The sequence below is a fragment of the Lepus europaeus genome, chromosome 2, assembly GCF_033115175.1.
Source record: "Lepus europaeus isolate LE1 chromosome 2, mLepTim1.pri, whole genome shotgun sequence".
Taxonomy (NCBI): domain Eukaryota; kingdom Metazoa; phylum Chordata; class Mammalia; order Lagomorpha; family Leporidae; genus Lepus; species Lepus europaeus.
Window position 1 is genome coordinate 171,957,893 of NC_084828.1, and position 20,650 is coordinate 171,978,542.

The following is a 20,650-nucleotide window of genomic DNA, read 5'->3' on the forward strand; positions in this document are numbered from 1 at the left end:
CAACTTCCAGCAGTTCCAGTAATACAAAGAGATGGAAACGAGCTAAAAAGGTGCTGTCCACACAGGGGCTTTCAGAACCATGACCACAGGAACAGAGTAGAGTGAGGTTAAGGAAGAGAATTCTAGTCATTGTGAACAAGGGAAAGAAATACTTGAATAAGATCAAGAAAGTCAGAGTGGGAAAATTGTAGGAGCTAAACTCAGGGGGAGGGAGTATGGATCATGGAAGACCTTGGGAACTGCAGTAAGCAATTTGGATTTTGTTTTAGTTACACTGGGAGGATTTTGTGCAAGATAATAACCATATTCCTGTTTTTAAAGATCATATTGGTGGGGCCGATGCTGGCACAGAAGGATAAGCCTCCAATTGTGGTGCTGGCATCCCATAGGGTGCTGTTTCATGTCCTAGCTGTCCATCTTCCAATCCAGCTCTCTGCTAATGGCCTGAGAAAGCAGTAGAAAATGGCCCAAGTGCTTCGGCCCCCACACCCACATTGGAGACCCGGAAGAAGCTCCTGACTCCTGGCTTCATATTGGGCCGGCTCCAGCCGTTGCGGCCATTTGAGTAGTGAACCAGCAGATGGAAGATCTCTCCCTCACTTCTGTAATGCTGCCTCTCAAAAATAAATAAATAAAAATCTTTTAAAAAATGAGGTCATGTTGGCAGCCAAGAGAAAGGGTACTGTTCAGGAGGCTTCATGTTGTAGACTTGGAGACTGATGCTGGGGGGAGGGGGCTCTGCAGGAAACCATGTGCAAAGGTCTCCCATGCATAGTTGGATTACACAATGAAAAAGCAAAACATTTCTAAAGTGTGAATCTAATCAAGTCAAAATAGAAAGATAGTGCAATTAGTCTATAACTCCTTTTCTGAGAGGGGCAAGAAATCCAAAAAGCACGCCCTTTGTTCACTCGGAGTAGGGAAGCTAAGCTGAGCACCAACAGTACAAGCCAAAGATTGGAGAAGCGGAGCCTGACTTGCAAATCAACTTCTCCACCTGCTGGATGCTGAGGTTCGTATATGCGTGGCCGACAACAGGACTGAGAGGGAGGATACACAGTATGTGGGAGGAGTATTCCTCACGTCTCTGGGAACGGGTGGCATGCTACACAGAACTGGAAGCCACCTCTTTTTGTCTTTTTATGGTCTCTTCCAGCAGTTGTCATGGTGACTGTCAATAGCCACGGAGCTGGAGCTGATAGACATGTCATGTAGCACGGAAATTAGAGGATAATGAAGTTAGAGATGTTCTGATGGTGGTAAGGGAGCCATTTTGGATCCTGCTGGTTCTGACCAGTTAGCCTGAAAGGGAACTGTTGACTACAAGGCACAGGTAGGGCATTAGCCTACTGTGCCACAGTGCTGGTCTCTTCTCTCTCCCATTCAAACAAAAAGTAAATTAATTTTAAAAATATATAATGTATCATTTCAGAGTCCAGGGCCCACCGTGTTTGGCTCCTTCTCAGTTTCTTGTTTACTTAGGGCAACAATGCTATTGCATAGAATAGAGAAAATGATGAGAAGAATCTGAGGCTCACAGATTGTGCCAAGCCTGAAGGACAGGGAGCAGTTGCTAGCAGACACGGGGGATCCATCCACTTTGGGTGCTGCGAATAATCAGCCTCAAGCAGGAGCTGCTCAAAGGAAAACTTTTCTCCTGACAAACAAAGGATACGGTGAGAAGGCAGAGTTCCCTAAAGAAATCGTCTCCAGGGACGTAGCCTGTTAAGCCGCCACCAGCAGCATGGACATCCTACAAAGGGCCAGTTCTAGTCCCAGCTGTTCCACTTCCAATCCAGCTCCCTGGTAACGCAATTGGGGAAGCAACAGAAGATGGCCCAACGGCCTGGGCCCCTGCACCTGTGTGGGGGTGAACCCGCAGATGGAAGGCTTTTCCTCTCTCTTTGTCTAACCCTGCCTTTCAAATAAATAAAATAAGTCTTAGAAAGAAAGAAAGAGAGAGAGAGAGAAAGAGAGAGAGAGAGAGAGAGAGAGAGAGAGGAAGGAAGGAAGGAAGGAAGGAAGGAAGGAAGGAAGGAAGGAAGGAAGGAAGGAAGAAAAGAAAGAGAGACGGTCTCCCTGAGAAGCAGTTTGCTGAGACTTTTATAGCAAGGGTTAGGGAAGTGTTCAGAAGGCAGAAAAGGAGAAGCAGGAGGGGGTTTCCTACGTGCAATATGCATCCAGGATGTAGAAAAGGGGGAGCGAGAAGACGCTTCCTGCCCAAGCATTCATTCACTCTAGGTTTAAAAACTCGAAGTCAGACTGGTCTCTCGCAGCTTTCCTTGGTCGACTGGCTGTCCACCTCCATGTGCAATAGTAAGAGACAAGATTTCTGGGAGTATCCCCTGAAAAAAAATAACCTCAAGCAACTGTTCCCATGCCCGGCTGCTGCCTGAATCCTCCACTCAGTTACACAGTGAACCAAGCACAGTAGGAGAGACAGCAGGCCTGGGGGTGGAGGGAGAGTGCAGGAAGACTGGCAGCTGGCAAGGAGCCAACGCCACCGAGCGGCAAGCTGCACAGTCACTCTCTTTTCCTGGGCTTCCATCAGTGTGCTCTTCCCAACAACACCCTGGCTTCATCTTGAAGCAATAACGCTGTTAGAAGAGTTATTTACTGATATATGTACTGATCTGAAGGTCAGTAATTTTAGGAGTCATGTCCTAGCAAAAAGGCAAGCAAGTGACCCAAGTTAGGGCAGCAGGAGGTTTCCTCCCTGGGAATGAAAAGGCTGGACTGTGCGCTGTCCCCTGTGTCCTTGCACCATGTCCTGACAGATTGGGACTGCGGTTCTGCTGTTACTTCTAGAACTGCCTGGCTTCTGCGTTGCTCCTCTAACTTCTCATCAATTCAGTGAGCATTTGACACGCTTCCGGGTGTTTCATTTTGCTTAAATGTACTGAAGGTAAATTTCCGTCATGGGCTTTCAAGGCTTCCCGGTTGGTTCAGCAGACAAATTCTGAAATTAAAAAAGTTAGAAAGGGCCGGCGCTGTGGCTCAACAGGCTAATCCTCCGCCTTGCGGCGCCGGCACACCGGGTTCTAGTCCCGGTCGGGGCACCGATCCTGTCCCGGTTGCCCCTCTTCCAGTCCAGCTCTCTGCTGTGGCCAGGGAGTGCAGTGGAGGATGGCCCAAGTGCTTGGGCCCTGCACCCCATGGGAGACCAGGAGAAGCACCTGGCTCCTGGCTTCGGATCAGCGCGATGAGCCGGCCGCAGCGGCCATTGGAGGGTGAACCAACGGCAAAAGGAAGACCTTTCTCTCTGTCTCTCTCTCTCACTGTCCACTCTGCCTGTCAAAAATTAAAAAAAAAAGAAAAAAAAAAAAGAAAAAAGTTAGAAAGGAAATGTAAACGGATACTCTTAAGACTACAAGGAGTTTCAGGACAAATAGCAACCACAGGTGCTATCAAATAGCAGGTCAGATGTAGGTACGTCCTCTGCAAGGCAGCAGAGGCAGGCTTCTGACGAAGGCAAGACGCACTAAACTTTCATCCGACGCTCATGCCATTGGAAGTTCCATGAACAGGGCAAGGCTGTGATGGTACCTTTGGCTGGCTGGCTCTGGGCGACGTCATCAAAGCTGTCATAGAAATTTCTCATGATTGTGCAGTGTCGACGCCGCAGAATTACCCTGTGCCCTCGAAGTCAGTAAGACTGCACGGGGTCAGCTGTTCCAATCTCTTCCCTAAGAGAACAAATTGAAATGGACTTTACTACATGTGAGTCGTTTTATTTTGATACAGAAGAAAGTAGTTCTTTTTTTTCTCAGATGTGGGTAATCACTGTCTTGCCAACTGAGATTCAGGGTTCAGATGGTACTAGCACTGGTACTCTGAGAGTAAGAAAACCCTTAGCCCTTTTAGGATCTGATGCAGAGGTTAAAAATGGCAGGCCCAGCCTCCCATCCGTTCCCACATTGCCAATTGCATCTTTCTTTTCTTTTTCTTCAGATTTTTTATTTGCATACATTTCATAAACACTTTAGGGATATGGTAATTCTTCCCACCCATCCTCCTAACCCTCTTCTTCCCACCTCTGTCCCCAGTCTTGTTTTTTTCACTAAGATCTGCTTTCATTTAACTCTACACACAGGAGATTAACTCTATTCTAGGTAAAGGGTTCAGCACTTTGTATGAGGAAGAAAAAGAAAGAAAAAATCAAAATAAACAAACAAAAAAGAGAAACTAAAAACAAAACCATAAAAAAGAACAAAACTATTCCTCAACAGTCCAGGCAGGGGCTGTTCAAAGTCATTGTATCTCTTGGAGCTGGCGCTGTGGCGCCGTGGGTTAATCCTCTACCTGTAGCGCTGGCATTCCATGTGGGCGCAGGTTCTAGTCCCAGCTGCTCCTCTTCTAATCCAGCTCTCTGCTATGGCCTGGGAAAGCAGTGGAGGATGCCCCAAGTGCTTGGGACCCCTGCACCCACGTAGGAGACCAGGAAGAGGACCTGGCTCCTGGCTTCAGATTAGTGCAGCTCCAGCCGTTGCAGCCATTTGGAGAGTGAACCAACGGATGGAAGACCTTTGTCTCCGTCTCTCCCTCTCACTGTCTGTAACTCTGCCTCTTAAATAAATAAATAAAATCTTTTTTTTTTTTTCTTAAAAAGTCATTGCATCTCAATGGTAATTTTGGTTTTGTTTTATCTTTAAAGAGGGACCCAAGAATGATACATTTTGGGAGAACACTTAGACACAGCTATAATTTGTTTGACATAAGAATATTCTCCACTTTATACACTAGAAGGAAATAATTCTTTGAGAACAAGCTTTACTATGAAGTCTCACACTACAACTGCTTGAGGACAGAGGTCCTGCAAGTTAGTGCACAGTGACTCCTGTTGTTTATTTAATAATTAACACTCTTATGTATGGTTTCAGTGATCACCCAAGGCTCTTAGAAGCTTTTGGATCCACAAACTCCTTCGGGCATAGAAAGCCAAGACACTGTGGCAAAAAATGCCCTACACGAAGGACCTCTGTGGGCGAGACCCCAGTGGAAAGAAGCGGGTACCAAAGAAGGATGCACTCCCCTCTGAAGGGAGGAGAGAGCTTCCACTTTGCCCATTGCATCTTGCTCTGTGTCCCTACCAGCCATGCATAACTGTAACAGAGATAGCTCCAAACCCCAAGGGTAAGAAATGTCTCCTTTTCCCGTTTATTCTAATCATATCAAAGCTAGAGAGAGTCCCTCCCACCTGAATGACAGACTCTCCCTTCTCCCTCACTCTACCATTAGGCACACAGGAAACTAGACCTCTGTGGGCAGGAGAGACAGGAAGAAGCCTGCTCCCGTGTGCTGTGTTCTCTACTATGTTCCTTGGAACATCTCTAATGGGTGCACAGTATCAGCCGCTGATACCACATTACATCTGTCTTAATGCCTACCCACTATCAAGAATACTAGATGCCAAAAGGATCCTTGGCTGCAGCTCCCTAGGCAGTGTCCAGACCTCAATGCCTCATATCCAGTCACCTCAACCTCCCCCACTCAAAAATCATTATTCTGTTCTCTTCTTTCCCCCAAATTCAGTATAATCCCCTTCTCTCATACTTCAGAGCCACAACAGGTAGAGGTGGAGAGGAAAGGCTAACACTACATCTCTATTGTTTTAATAATGACCTTCTCTGTAAAATAGTATACATAACATATTTCTTACTGTGTCCTCATTGTTTGTACTTCTCTTTGATTGTAAAATCCTTGAGGATAGGGGAAATTTAATCAACCTTTACACACCCTTTCCCCAGCTCCTGGACCCATTGAGTTCTCCATAAATGCTTGTTAAATAAAACATCATGAAAACTCACTATGTAGACCCCTCTTAATGTCTGTGCTCAGTTCCCAAGAACAGCTTTTGTGTGAAGTCATAAAAATGCATTGATGACTATATAGCATCCCCAAACCAAGATTTTTAAAGGCTGTTCAATAATTAAATGCTGAGGAACAATTTAAAGCTTGCATAGTTTTCTCTCAAATACTCTCTAGAGACAGCTGGTGCTCGCCAGGGTTCATGGGCTTCATTAAGAGTTCATTTTCCTGTCTTCAGTGCTGGATGTACAAGGATGAAATAAAAAGGGTGGAAAGGGGAGTACAGGTTGTTTGAATGGGGTCTGGAAAGCAGCAGAGCCCTCACATCAGTTGTGAAATTGTAGAATACTCAGTCTTGACCATACTAGCATTTAATGTTTTAAGTGCAATCAAACAAGTTGTTTCATAGGCATAGGATGGCATTACATGATTAAGGTTATAAGGTTCAGTTCAATCCGTTAGGGGCCTGCAACAATCTCATTATGTATTTTATGCCTCGCTTTCTCTCTCTAGATAATGGGATTTATAAACTGCTGTCCCAAAGAATGAGTCAGAAATACATTCAGGGAGCCAGAGTTGTGGAGTAGCAGGTAAAGCTACTACTTGCAGTCCCGGCATCCCATATGGGTACTGGTTCGAGTCCCAGCTGCTCCACTTCCTATCCAGCTCTCTGTTATGGTCTGGGAAAACAGTAGAAGATGGCCCAAGTCCTTGGGCCCCTGCATCTACGTGGGAGACCCGGAAGAAGCTTTGAATCAGCCCAGCTCTAGCCATTGCAGCCATTTGGGGAGTGAACCAGCGGATGGAAGACCTTTCTCTCTGTCTCTCCCTCTCATTGTCTGTAACTCTACCTGTCAAAAAGAAAAAAAAAAAAAAAAGAAAAAGAAATATCTTCAGATTTTCCGCATGCCTAACAGCACATACATCCTGCTTAGGAGTTTGGTTCAAATGGAGATTTGGCTTGCCCAGGTTAGCATTCTTTAAAATTAAGACTGGAGTGTTCTCTTTTCTAACTACTCAGATCTCCAAGCCCTTGGAGTCATGATAAGATTGCTTAGAACTAACTCCCTACCTCAATCTGCAACCCATCATAGGAACCTCTTTCAGTTCCGAACTATTCATACACCACCTGTTCCTCCTCCTCCAAGAAACCTGTATCTTAGATCATTTCCCACCATTCTCTTAGTAGGTACTACTTGGTATTACTTATCACTATGGATTACAGCAGTAAATATTGCTACTACAGAAGAAAATAGTGTGATTCCTAGAGATAGTTTTCAACCCTAAAGAACGAACTTTGCTGAAGATTTTAAAATATTTTAATAATTTTTTTTGAAATTTATTTTCACTTTATTGAAAAGGCAAACACAGAAAGCTAAACAAAAATCTTTCACTTCTAGTGTACTTCTCAAGTGCCCACAACAACTAGGGTTGGGCAAACTCAAACCAAAAGCCCGAGGGCCCGTGTTGTGGTGCAGTGGATTCAGCAGCTGATTGCAACGCTGGCACCCCATGTCGGAGCACCAGTTTGCACCCTGGATGTACCACGTGCAATTCCAGATCCCTGGTGATGTGCCTGGGAAGGAAGTGGATGATGGCCCAAGTACTAGAGGCTCTGCCATTCATATAGGAATGCTGGATGGAGATCTTCTCCTGGCATCAGCTTGGCCCAGCCTCAGCCATTGGGGACATTTGTGTAGTGACGCAGCAGATGGAAGATCTTTCTCTTTCTGTTACTCCCTCTATCTCTCACTTTCATTCAAATAAATAAAATGAATCTATTAAAAAAAAAAAAACAGGAAGCAAGGACTGAATCCTTGTCTTCCATGTGGGTGGAGGGACCCAAATGTAAGCGCAAGCTTGCAAGGTGAACAAACTGTGGAGCAAAGAAGAGACATGGTGCTCTCAGTTCTGCCGTGGCTATGATAGGGGACGACTTAATGGCTGCAGGAGAGAAGATTCCACTGTGGACTATGAAGTCTGTGGGGTAGACTTCAGAAATGTGAATATCTTGAGACTCATCATATATTGAGGCAGAGAGAGAGAGAGAGAGAGAAAGAGGTCTTCCATCTTCGGATTCACTCCCCAGATGGCCACAACAGCTGGAGCTGGGCTGATCTGAAGCCAGGAGCCAAGAGCTTCTTCCAAGTCTCCCACATGAGTGAGGGGCCCAAGGACTTAGGCCATCTTCTACTGCTTTCCCAGGCCATAGCAGAGAGCTGGATGGGAAAGGGAGCAGCCAGGACTTGTACCAGGGCCCATATGGGATGCTGGCACTACATGCAGTGGCTTTACCCACTACGCCACAGCACCAGCTGCTCATGATGTATTCTTATAAATGCTTTGTAAATGATTAATGTTACACCACAACATAGGATTCTAATCTTTATTAACTTCCTTATGCTGGTCAACTCAACTCAATCAAAGATGGAAATGGAAAAATACTCTAGTTTCTTGATTGCTCTTAGCATGTCTGCTTTACAATATTCAGTTAACGTTTGAATTATTAATTAATTCAATAGATACTCAGAAATTTCTACTCATACAGATGCTGGTGATTCAGCAAGAGGCAAAACAGGCAAAATTTCTAGCAACTTGACATTTTTGTTCTAGTGAAGGACATTAAATACTTGAAGATATTAGACATCCATTATGTTTTGCTGAAAAAGTTAGGTTTGATGAAGAGAAGTAGTGGATAGTAGTAAATCGGTGGCCGAGGGACATAATTACTACATTGCAGTGGCATTTAATTCAAATATATGAACACCAGTTTACTCAATCAGGGAAGCTTTGACGTGACAGGAGAAGGTACTATGAGCCATCCAAGCACAGCCCCCAGGAAAGTGAAGACACTTTAACTGATCTAAATGCTTGCTTTCAAAAAAGAGGTGCGTTTTCATCTTGCTTTGAAGTTTCAAGTTGGAATTTCAAGTCACTGGATCATAACATACGGAAACTGGACTTTTACAAGACCTCATTGGTCCTCCTTCATGGTAAAGACATCAACCATTGATCCAGTGGATCCAGTGGATGTTTAGCCTAGAGATTAAGATAACCATATCCTACCTCAAAATACCTGCACTCAATTCTCAGTTCCAGAACTGACCCCAGCTTCCTGCCAATGCCGACTCTACCGGGGAGCCAGCGGTGATAGCTCAAGTAATTAGATTGCTGCCACCCCTGTGGGAGATTGGGATTGAGTTCCCAAATCCTGATTTTGTCTCAGCCCCATCCCCAGTCATTGCAGAAATTTGAAGAGTGAATCACAATATGCGAATTCCCTTTCTGTGTCTCTCTATGTCTGGTACGAAGCAATCCCAATAACTTAAGACATAAAGAATTGAGTACATTGAGGAGTTTACAGTTGCAACAACCTTCATGGCCACGATTTGTCTTTCAGTTGCACCCTTTCCTTCATTGAAGAAAACCATGGATCTGTCTGAGGAGCCTTGAGGATAGGATCATGGCTACATCACCATGGTGACATCTTCTCAAAGAAACAAAAACCCTGTTTTAGTGTCTGGGATTAAGATCTAGGCATAGTTGTCACGATTGCGCTGGTGAGCATGTAGAAGCAGCTTTTACTTTGAGTTTTAGATGAATTGTTTTTTTAAAAATGCAAGTCTAAAAACAGTGCAGAATTTTCTGTAAAGCACAAGATCTGAGATTCTAATGATCCTGCAATTTATCTGCCATAGCCCACGTGGGATTCTAAATGTTTTGTACCATGGTGAGCCAGATACACACATCAGCAAACTCTGGTTTTCTATTTACCTGAAAAGCCAGTTTGAGTTTATGTTTGCTGTCAATTAATGATGAATGTTTTAGAATGGAAGCAGAATACTAATAGATTTCCTCCGCTTCATCCACTAGGTTTCATCCACCAACACTTAAATTTCATCACCTTTACCATCCCCTTTGACTTAGAATTTTGCAGTTTTGAGATTTTGATAGTAAAATAAATGCAGGACATTCAAGACAGCTGATGGACTTGACAGCAATTTGAATGACTTCGTCAAGTTTGGCATTTTCTACAATGCATGTGTAAACTGTAACATGTTATGATGAAAAGACAGAGCAATCATTCATCAATATTCTGCTGAGCTATTCACATGTACAAGCGCCCATTAATTATCTGATGTGCCAGGTAGAGTGGATGCCTGCTGGGGAGAATCAGGTAGGTGTTTTTTGGGAGCTTCATATTTGCTCACACCAAAGTTGTAGTGACGTATCTCAGACCACACTGAAGTAAATATATCATTGAGCATCCAAAATTTCTTCTATTATTTAGTGTGGGCTCTACGTGACTATAATGTTACTAAACATGCCAGAAATAAGTCCTAAACATTTAGGTTTTGTACCATATCTGTTAATGTGATAAAATAATGAAGTACAAAAAGAAAAAAAAAATGCCAAACCAGACAGGACTAGACCTTCTTTTCATTCAATGGATCAATAGGAGTACATTTACTATTTGATGTTCCTGTGCAAAGAGAACAACTTCTAGGTGGAATATCTATTATCTCACCAAATGGACTTCAATCATCAGTCCACCAAAATCAAATCATATACAATCAGCAAACTGAAAAATATTGAGCCTTCTTTCATTTTTTTTATAACCAACTACATTTGAAGAGTCAGTTGCCTTTTGTGATATTAACCAGCAATGTTTTCCCTGTGGTTCCCTGGAGAAAAACAAAACAAAATAAACAATAAAAGCATTTCCATAGAAATCAGGCGAATAGAATCAAAGACGCTGAGAAGATTCTGTGGGTCTTGCTTTCTTCTCACTCATTCTAGTTGAGAGTTAAGGAGCTTCCCTCTGTTCTTTCCTCTGCTCTTTGTTCCATTACCACATCGCGAAACTGAAGCACAAGGCCCAGTGCACATCAGATCAGCACCAACAGGTCCAGACTTCAGCGTGGCTCCATGGATTCAGGCTCCAGGCACTCTCTGTGGACCAAGCCCTATCCCCATCAGTATGTTCAATATCCCTATTCAAGGTCTGTATGGTATGGACAAAGCTAGGCCTAGCAGAGGCAGAGTTTTGCATAGAGGGGGAACTAAAAACACAGTAAATTTGAGTCCATGTAAATATTTATTCTACCTAATTGTTGTAAGAGGGATGACACTTTTTGAAATACGTGTCCAATAGTTGGTTTGAAGGACAGGAAGGCTTTGAGACTCAAGGGAAGTGTTCTTTAAGAGAGACACCCATAGGAAGGAGAATGGGATTTCCAACACTTACCTTCCACACAAACATAGATTTGAACAACCATCCACACATGAAGATACTTTCACAAGAACTGAGGGATCCAGGAGAGAGATGACAGTGTATTGGTGGGGTACAGGACAAAGGAAAGACACATTGGAGAGGGCAGAAGGCCAGTTTCCCATTAATCCCTCCCCAAGTCCATGCAGTGCAGCTAAAGAGAAACACATGTGTGGGGAAATGAGGGTGAAGTGAAGCCACACGTTGCCATGAACTCCGGCACTAACTCACACAGGTGGAACTCAAGAAGACGTCAGCTTCCCTTGACACAAACTTCAGCACCAGGCCATTTCCTGGCACCCTGGGATTTACACCTGATGCAGCATGAGGTAATAGGCCAACAGCCACAGATACAAGCTCCAGACACCCAAGCTCCAGAATAAGATATATATATATATGTATATATATATATATATATATATATATATATATATATAATAAGGTATATATTTTGCAAAGAAAAACGATTAGGTATACTCACAACAGTTGCAGAAGTATAATAATTATGAGTAGATGAACTGTATTCATAAATACATAGACCTAAAAGGGTAATGCATAAATGCTTATCATTATGGCTGTGTGAACCCTCATTTGCATTCATGGTTATCTGAGATAGCACGACAGAAAACCTGCCTTTTGCCAAAAACCCCGATGCAGCACCACTGCAAATCCAGTCACCCAAAGAGCTAAGATATCAAGAAATTTTATCTTTCATGAATGCATCTATTTAAAAAGCCTTTTAATTTATTGAGGAAATTTAAACATTTTAAATGCATTCACAAAGTTAATATATGCAAAAAGTTAACCTTGTGATAATGTGCTTTTCAAAGAATGCATAAAATGTTAGAATTCTGTAAAATATCTTACAAGGTTTGTAGTTTGGAGTTCTCAGAATTTCAACATTTGGGATTATACTCTTGTGGGATGTGATTTTCAAGATTTTAATCTTTAGAGAATTTTATTCTTCAGGAGTTCAGCATTCAGGATTGTAGTGGTCAGGATTGTGTCGTTTGGGGCTATGACTGACACCACATTGCTGTATTATTTAGAGTACACAAGCTATGGAAACAATTCAAATCCATTTATGGAAGAATGGTCACCTAGACGTGCATGCACACACACACAATGTAATAATTCCCAATCTTAACAAAGAAGGAAATCTTGTCATTTGTAGTAACATCAGTGAGCATAAAGGGCATCCTGTTTATGTGTGCTAATCCAGGAAAGACCCATGGTCTCACTATATGTGGATTCCAGAGAAATGAAACTCATAGCAGCAAGCAGAATGATGGCCGCATGGGACAGGGAGTAGAATAAATGGGATATGTTGTCCAAAGTGTGTGAAACGCATTAAGCAGTAAATAAATTATGAGAATCTGATGTATAACGTGGTGACTACAGTTAATAGTATTGTATAGTATAGCTGAAATTTATTAGGCACAAAGATGTTAATATTCTCACCACCACCACCCAAACAGAAAAGTAACGATGTGAAGTGATAGATACAATAATGAACCAGATTCTTGTAATCACAGTGCCTGCCTGTTTGTGTGTGTGCATCAAAACATCATGTATTCCATCTTAAACGTTTATAGTTTTTGCTTGTTAACTATGGTTCAATAAAGCTAGGAAAAAGAATAATGGGATACTACTATTCTATAGTACTAATATTAAAATAGCAAACATATTGTGATTACATGCAATTACCTTCTCTAAATTACATATATATGACCTCTGAAAGAGATAGTAACCTGGAAAATTATCAACTAATCAAATAGCATAAAGGGTTGAAGAATTATGTCAACACATGCTAAGATATCACTTATACTTTCTATTGAGATTCTAGAGTTTTTCCTGTTAAAGAAATACTATCAAATGTTGGACAGTCTGAAAAATTACTGCAGGTTGAAATAATAAAACAAATAAACACTTTCATCTTAAAAGGGGGAGGAGAGCAGGTGTAACTACTCTAGGTCAAACTCTCTGGAGCTAGGAGATGACCAATCGGATGCCAAGAAAGGAACATGCATGGAAAGGAAGCAATTAGAGACTTCACACTCTCTCTTCATATTTCCAAGGTGCACTCACGTTTCTGTTTTTCTGGGATTCTGGAGTTGCTTAATTTTTTACTTGACAAGAAAACTAAGAAAATCACTGAATTTGGGGGAACTCAACAGATAGGTTTAAAATCAGGTCATTCCATTCCTATTAAACTTCATGGGACCTGAATACATATATAAACATATTAGTACTAGTAATGTAATCACTTTCTCAGAAATACATCAAAACAGCAGAAATTTTTTAGCTATTATTAATTGTGCTGCATATTGGAGGCACTAATGATAGATTCTGAAATACTGTAAACAAGAACATGCTATTAAGGTTGATAGAATAGCAGTACAAGAGAATTATTGTTCTCATAATCAGCACTGCTCTGAATGTTTTAATCCAAAAAAAATTGTCTGTTCACGAAAGATGTGAAAAGATAAATAATTTACAAGACATTAAGTGATTTAGCTGTCCTATCTGTTATAATTCAGCTTACTATTCTGTATGAAGAAAGACAACACAACAGAGGTAGGGAATAATTTGTATTTTCCTCTCTATAATCTTGTGCTTTGAAGCTACTAATAACACATATAATCTGTGGTAAAATTAGGAAAAAGTCTATCAAAATAATCTCTGACTAGATTTCCAGAAAGTTCCTACTACAGATTTTCCATTAGAATTCTTCTATGAGTCATTCCAGATAACTATAGGTCTTTTGGTTCAATCACAAAAAAAAAGAAAAGAAAAGAAAAGAAAAGAAAAGAAAAGAAAAGAAAAGAAAAGAAAAGAAAAGAAAAGAAAAGAAAAGAAAAGAAAAGAAATATTTATGTTTACATTCTGCTTTATCTTCCTGGCGTATGCAGTGAATATTCCAATGAGATTGGCTTTCTAGAATTCTGAAGCCTATTTCTTTTCTTCACTATGAAACTATAAATAGAATGCCAAGATCTGAAAATCCTTCTTCCTGGCATGATTGATTCTTTCTCTTTGATTCAATTAAAACCAATCTATATTCCCAGTCCTGACTTGTTCAAAACTTTATGAGTTTATTTTTGATTCTGCTATCATTTATTAACTCAGCCCCAACACAGTAGCATCTCTGAATAGATAGTGAGAGAGAGAGACAGAGAAAGGTCTTCCTTTCTCTGGTTCACCCCCAAAATGGCCAATACGGCCGGCTCTGTGCTGATCGAAAGCCAGGAGCCATGTGCTTCCTCCTGGTCTCCCATGCGGGTGCAGGGCCCAAGCACTTGGGCCATCCTCCACTGCACTCCCGGGCCATGGCAGAGAGCTGGACTGGAAGAGGAGCAACCGGAACAGAATCCGGTGCCCATATGGGATGCCAGCACCGCAGGTGGAGGATTAGCCAAGTGAGCCACGGCGTCAGCCCCGGCCATCTTTACTTTTAACATGGATCTGCTGAAGGCCAGGTTGGAAAGCAATCCAATCTGCTCACCAGTGCCCCTGCTCTTTGTTCAGTAACATCCTAAGACCCAGGACTCCCCTAATCAAGCCATGACCCTCCTGTTTACACCGGGGACTCTGTCTCAAAAGCTGTATCTTACCCACTCCAAATGCTGTCGAAAATTATCTGTTTTATAAACTTCAGGGAACCTGACCCTCTGCATGGTGTGGGAAATAACCATCCTAACTTCCAATCCAGGTTTGTATCTTACACAGAGAAAAACATCCTAAGTGGAGAATAGTAATATGTACAGGTAGGAAAAAGATTTATTCAACAGTGAGGGACTTAACATACACTCATCATGAGTGGGCCAGAGGGATGCCTGTGAAACACACACACACACACACAGAGTCACTCACAGAGTGTATCACCTCTAGGCACAGTCCACGGTGAAGCAACCTGTCTCGCACTATCCACCTCTTCTTATGAGGTAGCTGGTGGTACTCTAATCAGATATACAAATGGGGTGGGGTCTTTGCAAGCACTGTGGTCCCGGATGAGACAGACACCTCTTGGGAAGGTGGGCATATAAAGCCAATAAAGAGGCAAATGTTACTTCGCAGCGGTACAAGAATGCCAGCTCACCTAAACTTTTACTAACTGCCTAGTTACACTTCATCATTTCATAGCGCCAGAGAGTTAAGCACATGAACCAGTTCAGACAATGCTATGAAAGAGAAAATAGCTATTTCCATGTCTCTTTTCTCTGACTCAATGAGTGTTTTAACATAGACAGTGCACTTACTCAAAAGCGGCTGTCTAATAGAAATTGCAGTTAACGGGGAAAGGAAAATCCCAGGCCAGAAGAAAAATACCGTTTAGTTTTAGGAAAACATGAGGCCATGATGAATATTAACTATCCTCTTATATGGGAGGTGAAGGTCTTTATCTACATACATCTCTTGATTGAATGCAATACTTAAGAGCCATAAGACCTAAGTCAAAACTAGAACATTTACCCTACTAGAAACTGCTGCCTTTCACAGCCAATCATTTTCACTGTTTTCTTTTTTTTATATTTTTTACTTTTATTTGACAGGTAGAGTTATAGACAGTGACAGGGAGAGACAGAGAAAAGTCTTCCTTCCATTGGTTCACTCCTCAAATGGCTGCTACAGCCAGCGCTGCGCTGATCTGAAGCCAGGAGCCAGGTGCTTCTTCCTGGTCTCCCATGTGGATGCAGAGCCCCAAGCACCTGGGCCATCCTCCACTGCTTTCCCAGGCCACAGCAGAGAGCTGGACTGGAAGAGGAGCAACTGGAACTGGAACCTGGTGCCCATATGGGATACTGGCGTCGCAGGTGGAGGATTAACCAAGTGAGCCACGGCGCCATCCCCTCACCATTTTCTCCTTTCTTTACAGCAAACTTCAGACTATGACAATCCATGTGGGGTGAGCTTATGGTTATGATATGTCTTTGTGTATGTGTTTCCTTAAACAGCAAACTGTCACTATGCCACCCTCAAATGTCTAACAAGGTGCTCAAATTATATAAATACAGTTTGGTATAGCAGCTGAATAGGATAGTAAAGATAAATAAGCAAACAATAACAGGAAGAGGATTCACGAGTTTATCATTAGATGGTAGCAGACCTGTGTTAACTGCTATCCTTTTTTTAATGTATTAATATATTTATTTGAGAGACACACAGAGAGATATAGAGATATATAGAGATGAGAGGGGGAGCAGCTATCTCTCACCTAATGGTCCGCCCCCCAAGTGCCTGCAATGGCCCAGGGTGGGCTGAGGCCAAATCAGGCAGTTGGGAACTTAACCCATGTCTCCCATAAAGGTGGCAGGAACCCAGCTACTAGAGCCAATACTGCTGCTTCCTGGGCTCTGCCTAGACAGGACGCCAGTGAGGAGCTGGAGCCAATCATCAAATCCATGTATTTGGATACGGAATATAGGGATCTTAACCACTAAGCCGCGCACCCACTCCCAGCTAACTGTTTTTCCCACTTAACTTAATTTACAAGTACAAGGCTTATAGGAATAGAGAAGAATATTGTGCTATGTAAGAAGAGTTGAGAATTCTGGAAGTAGCAGATTTCCCTGCACAGCCGACCAGATTTACTAGAACATTCCAGGCCATTTCTTTGCTATTAAAATTTATTTATTTATGTATTTATTTTAAAGATAGAGTGTGAGGAGGGGGATGGAGAGAGAGAGAGACCTTCAATCCACTGGGCCACTCCCCAAATGGTCTCATTGGCTGGGAGTCCTCTGTATCCATCCAGATCTCCCACATGGGTGCAGGAACTCAAGTACTGTTTTTTTGTTTTTTTGTTTGTTTGTTTGTTTTCCATCTTCTGCTGCCTTCCTAGATGCATTAGCAAGAGCTGGATCAGAAGCAGAGCAACTAGGACTCCAGCCCACGCTGCCACATGAGATACCAGCATCACAAGTGTGGATTAACCCACTGCCCTACAATGCCAGCCCCTCCCTACAGCTTCTTAACTAAATTTCCACTTAGCCACCCAGTAACTTGGAAAAATATTCCATAAAACTGAGTCTTGTAGTTCAGGTCACAGAAGACTAGAGATGGGACACGGGCACTCCCTTGACTTGCATCCTCTGGTCTGCTTTAACACAAACCAGGAGGAAAAGAAAGCTAGGCATCAGAAGCAATGGGTGGCAGGCCTATTAATGGCTGATCTGTACAGTGATCTGCCCTCAAGGAGACCCAACAGGCCAATCCACTGCAGTGGCTTTCAAAGTGGTAAGCCTGGGCTTCAGCAGAAGTCAGCTTGTGAAGAGCCCTGGCAGCTCTGCCAAGAGTTGGATCACTGGAAATGGACCTGCCCTGGAGTCGAAGGATGCCCAGGTCAGAGCCACAGATCTTATTGGCTCTAAGCTGAAAAGCCCTTCACTCAGCCCAACTTCCAAAGTGACCACTGCAGCTGAGGGGATGGTCAAGTAGGGTCAGCAACACTGAAGGCAGAACTGTAAATTTCTTGTTAGAGATGCCACCTGCCTTTACCTGGCCAGCTCTCCTCCCAGGCCAGCTAAGTAATGAAAGTCAACAGAGTGCCTTCCCCTAGGAGGTTCTCACCTCCCTTAGGATGTACCCCATGTGAAGAGATAGATAGGTCTGGGCCTCTTAAATTACAAGGCCTAAAGCCCACCAGATTATTATCAAGCCCCTTCTGTCAGGTTCTATTTGCCTCTCAATCAGAAAACTTAATTGTAGCTTAGACAGCACCTTTCTTAGCTCCTCTAATAATGACTCTGTCCTTTGTTCTAGACCCTGTCTAGCACACTTGGGCCTCATTCCTTCGTAATCATAACCTCTACTCTACCTCCAATGGCTCTACTCCCAACCTGTGTGTACTGATGGTCCTCTTCCCCACTTAATGCTGTAATATTGTTCAGACCTGGTTAATGCCACTCTTAGGATCACTGGTTACTATCCTCACCCTGTCTTTTATGACCTTGTCTAAATGTGATCAGAGTCGGCGAACTTGGAAGGCTTTCATAGCCTTGGCAACTCATGACGAGAGCCTAGGGTGGTTACTGGCACCATAAACTAGAGTGTCAATTTGTTGGGTCAACAACAGGAGTCACTGTGCACTTGCTCCTCATGTGGGATCTTTGTCCTTAATGTGCTGTACATTTTGATTTAATGCTATAACTAGTACTCCAACAGTATGTTTCACTTTGTGTTTCTATGTGGATGCAAACTGTTGAAATCTTTACTTAATATATACTAAATTGATCTTCTGTATATAAAGAGAATTGAAAATGAATCTTGATGTGAATGGAAGGGGAGAGGGAGTGGGAGAGGGGAGGGTTGCGGGTGGGAGGGAAATTATGGGAGGGGGAAGCCATTGTAATCCATAAGCTGTACATTGGAAATTTATATTCATTAAATAAAAGTTTAAAAAAAAGTAAAAAAAAAAAACTGAGTCTCAACAGACACTTTTTGTGTGAGAGAGTTTGTGGAGCCAGACCTTGGGAAGGGACAGAGAGAGAGAGGCTGTGACATAATTGCCCCTTAGCCTGGAGAAAACATTCCTCTTTATGGATACTCACAGCATTCTAAGTCTCATTGTGCACTAAAAGCTGATCCTATGAACCCCAGAGGCTTCCTATCCAACTCTCTACTCCAAGCAGATGCCAATTGGTTCTGTGGCATGGTAGCTAAGACACTTAGTAAGCAGGAAGAAAGCCATGGCTCTGCTGAAGAAGTAAGACTTCCTTATTTCACCTATAGGAAAACATGCTTATGTCTGTACAACACCATCTTGGCATTCCTATAGGCTTATTTCTTAAGACAGTGATTGCTAAATATTTAATATAATGTTTCTTCAAAGACTCCTACAGCCTCACAATATCCATCAAATTTTAATAAAAACAAAATAAGGCAAAAATAAAAATAGCATCTGGAAAGAGGTACACATTATCTTTATTTATTATTTATATATTTTTTATTTAAAAAGTAGAGTGACAGGGTGTGGGGAGAGTAATATATATATATATATAGAGAGAGAGAGAGAGAGAGAGAGAGAGAAAGTTTTTATCCTCTGGTTCACTACCTGATTGGCTGTAGTATTTGGGGCAAGGAAGGGCTGAAGCTAAGAACCAGGAACTCCATCTGGGTCTCCCATGTCACTGGCAGTGATCCAAGCCTTGGGCCATCTTCTCCTACTTTCCCAGGCAGATTAGCAGGGAGCTGGATCAGAAGAGGAGCAGCCAGGACTCAAGCCTGCTCTCTGTTGTGGAATGTTGGCCTTGCAAGCAGCCACTTGCTCTGCTGGGCCCCAGCACAGGTGTGATGCACACTTCTGCTGGTGTTTCCCCCACTTCCTTTTTTATCTTTAATGCACATTGCACCTTTTGTAGAGCTACATTGCGTGTAATTCTCTCACTTCTCAAGATCATTCTGATTTCACTGCAGAGGCTGAAAATTTCCCCACCATGGAACCATTCTGGATTCACTTCCTGTCATGATTGCTATCCATAATGAGTGTCATCTGTGATAAATTATGAAGCACCCCACATGTATGCCTTCAAGGCTGTGAGGCTGTGCACGTGGTATTCTTTCGTCATTTCACAGTGCTTGTCAGCAATCCTAACCCCTTCCACCCTTTCCTTGGGTTCCATGTCACCTTTTTCATCCATGCATGGGTTCCACATCGATAGAAACCAGCTTCCAAGATGGCTCCCAAATATCCTCATCTCCTGCTATGTGTGCGTTTGTTAGGCTTCTCCTATAATCAATCCCAGTTGGTCACAACTGACAGCATTGGCCTTCCAAGACCTGTAATCAAAATAGCCATAGCAACATCTACTATGCTCTTTTGGATTGTATCAAGGGCTACTCTGCTCTTGGGGGAAGACACATGTGACACCATCAGGAAGTACCAGAGGCCCACAGAGAGAAGAACCAAGGGCTCCTGCCCATAGCCATTACCAAGTTGGCAGCCATGTGCATGAGCTACCTTGAAAGCCATCCTCCAGCCATAGGGCAACTTGCAGGTCACTACAACAGCTCTAATCAACATCTAACCTTGTCTTACATTTAACACTCAGGTAGCCCACCAACCCACATCACCACTGAATTCCTGACCCACAGAAACTGCAGGAGACCTGAAGAGTTTATTGTTCTTTGTAGCACTAAATTTTGGGTTAATTTGTTACACAACAATAGATAACTGATATGGCATTCTTCATGCCTGCCTCAATGCGGGGTAGGTGGTGTCTCACTGTGGTTCAATGGCCTTTAGTTCTTTCAGATTTCATACTAACCCCATACTGTATGTTCTTGTCTACCGTACTACCTTATCTAGCTGTCTTCTATTATTTGAACATTTATTCCACAAAGCCAGGTACCAAAAGGTTGGAAAAAATCCAACTTTGGTGTTTGGAGGTGGGGACTTCAGGGGGAGTGTGCATGGTCTTGGGTCATGTTGTTAGCATTCCGCATGATTATATCCTGGTGGCTTCATGAGGCCTCAGAGATGTAGAAAGACACACACTCCCCTATATCTTGCCAAGTGGCGCTCTGCAGCCCTTCACGACTCCTCCATCAAGAAAACCATCAGAAGCCAAC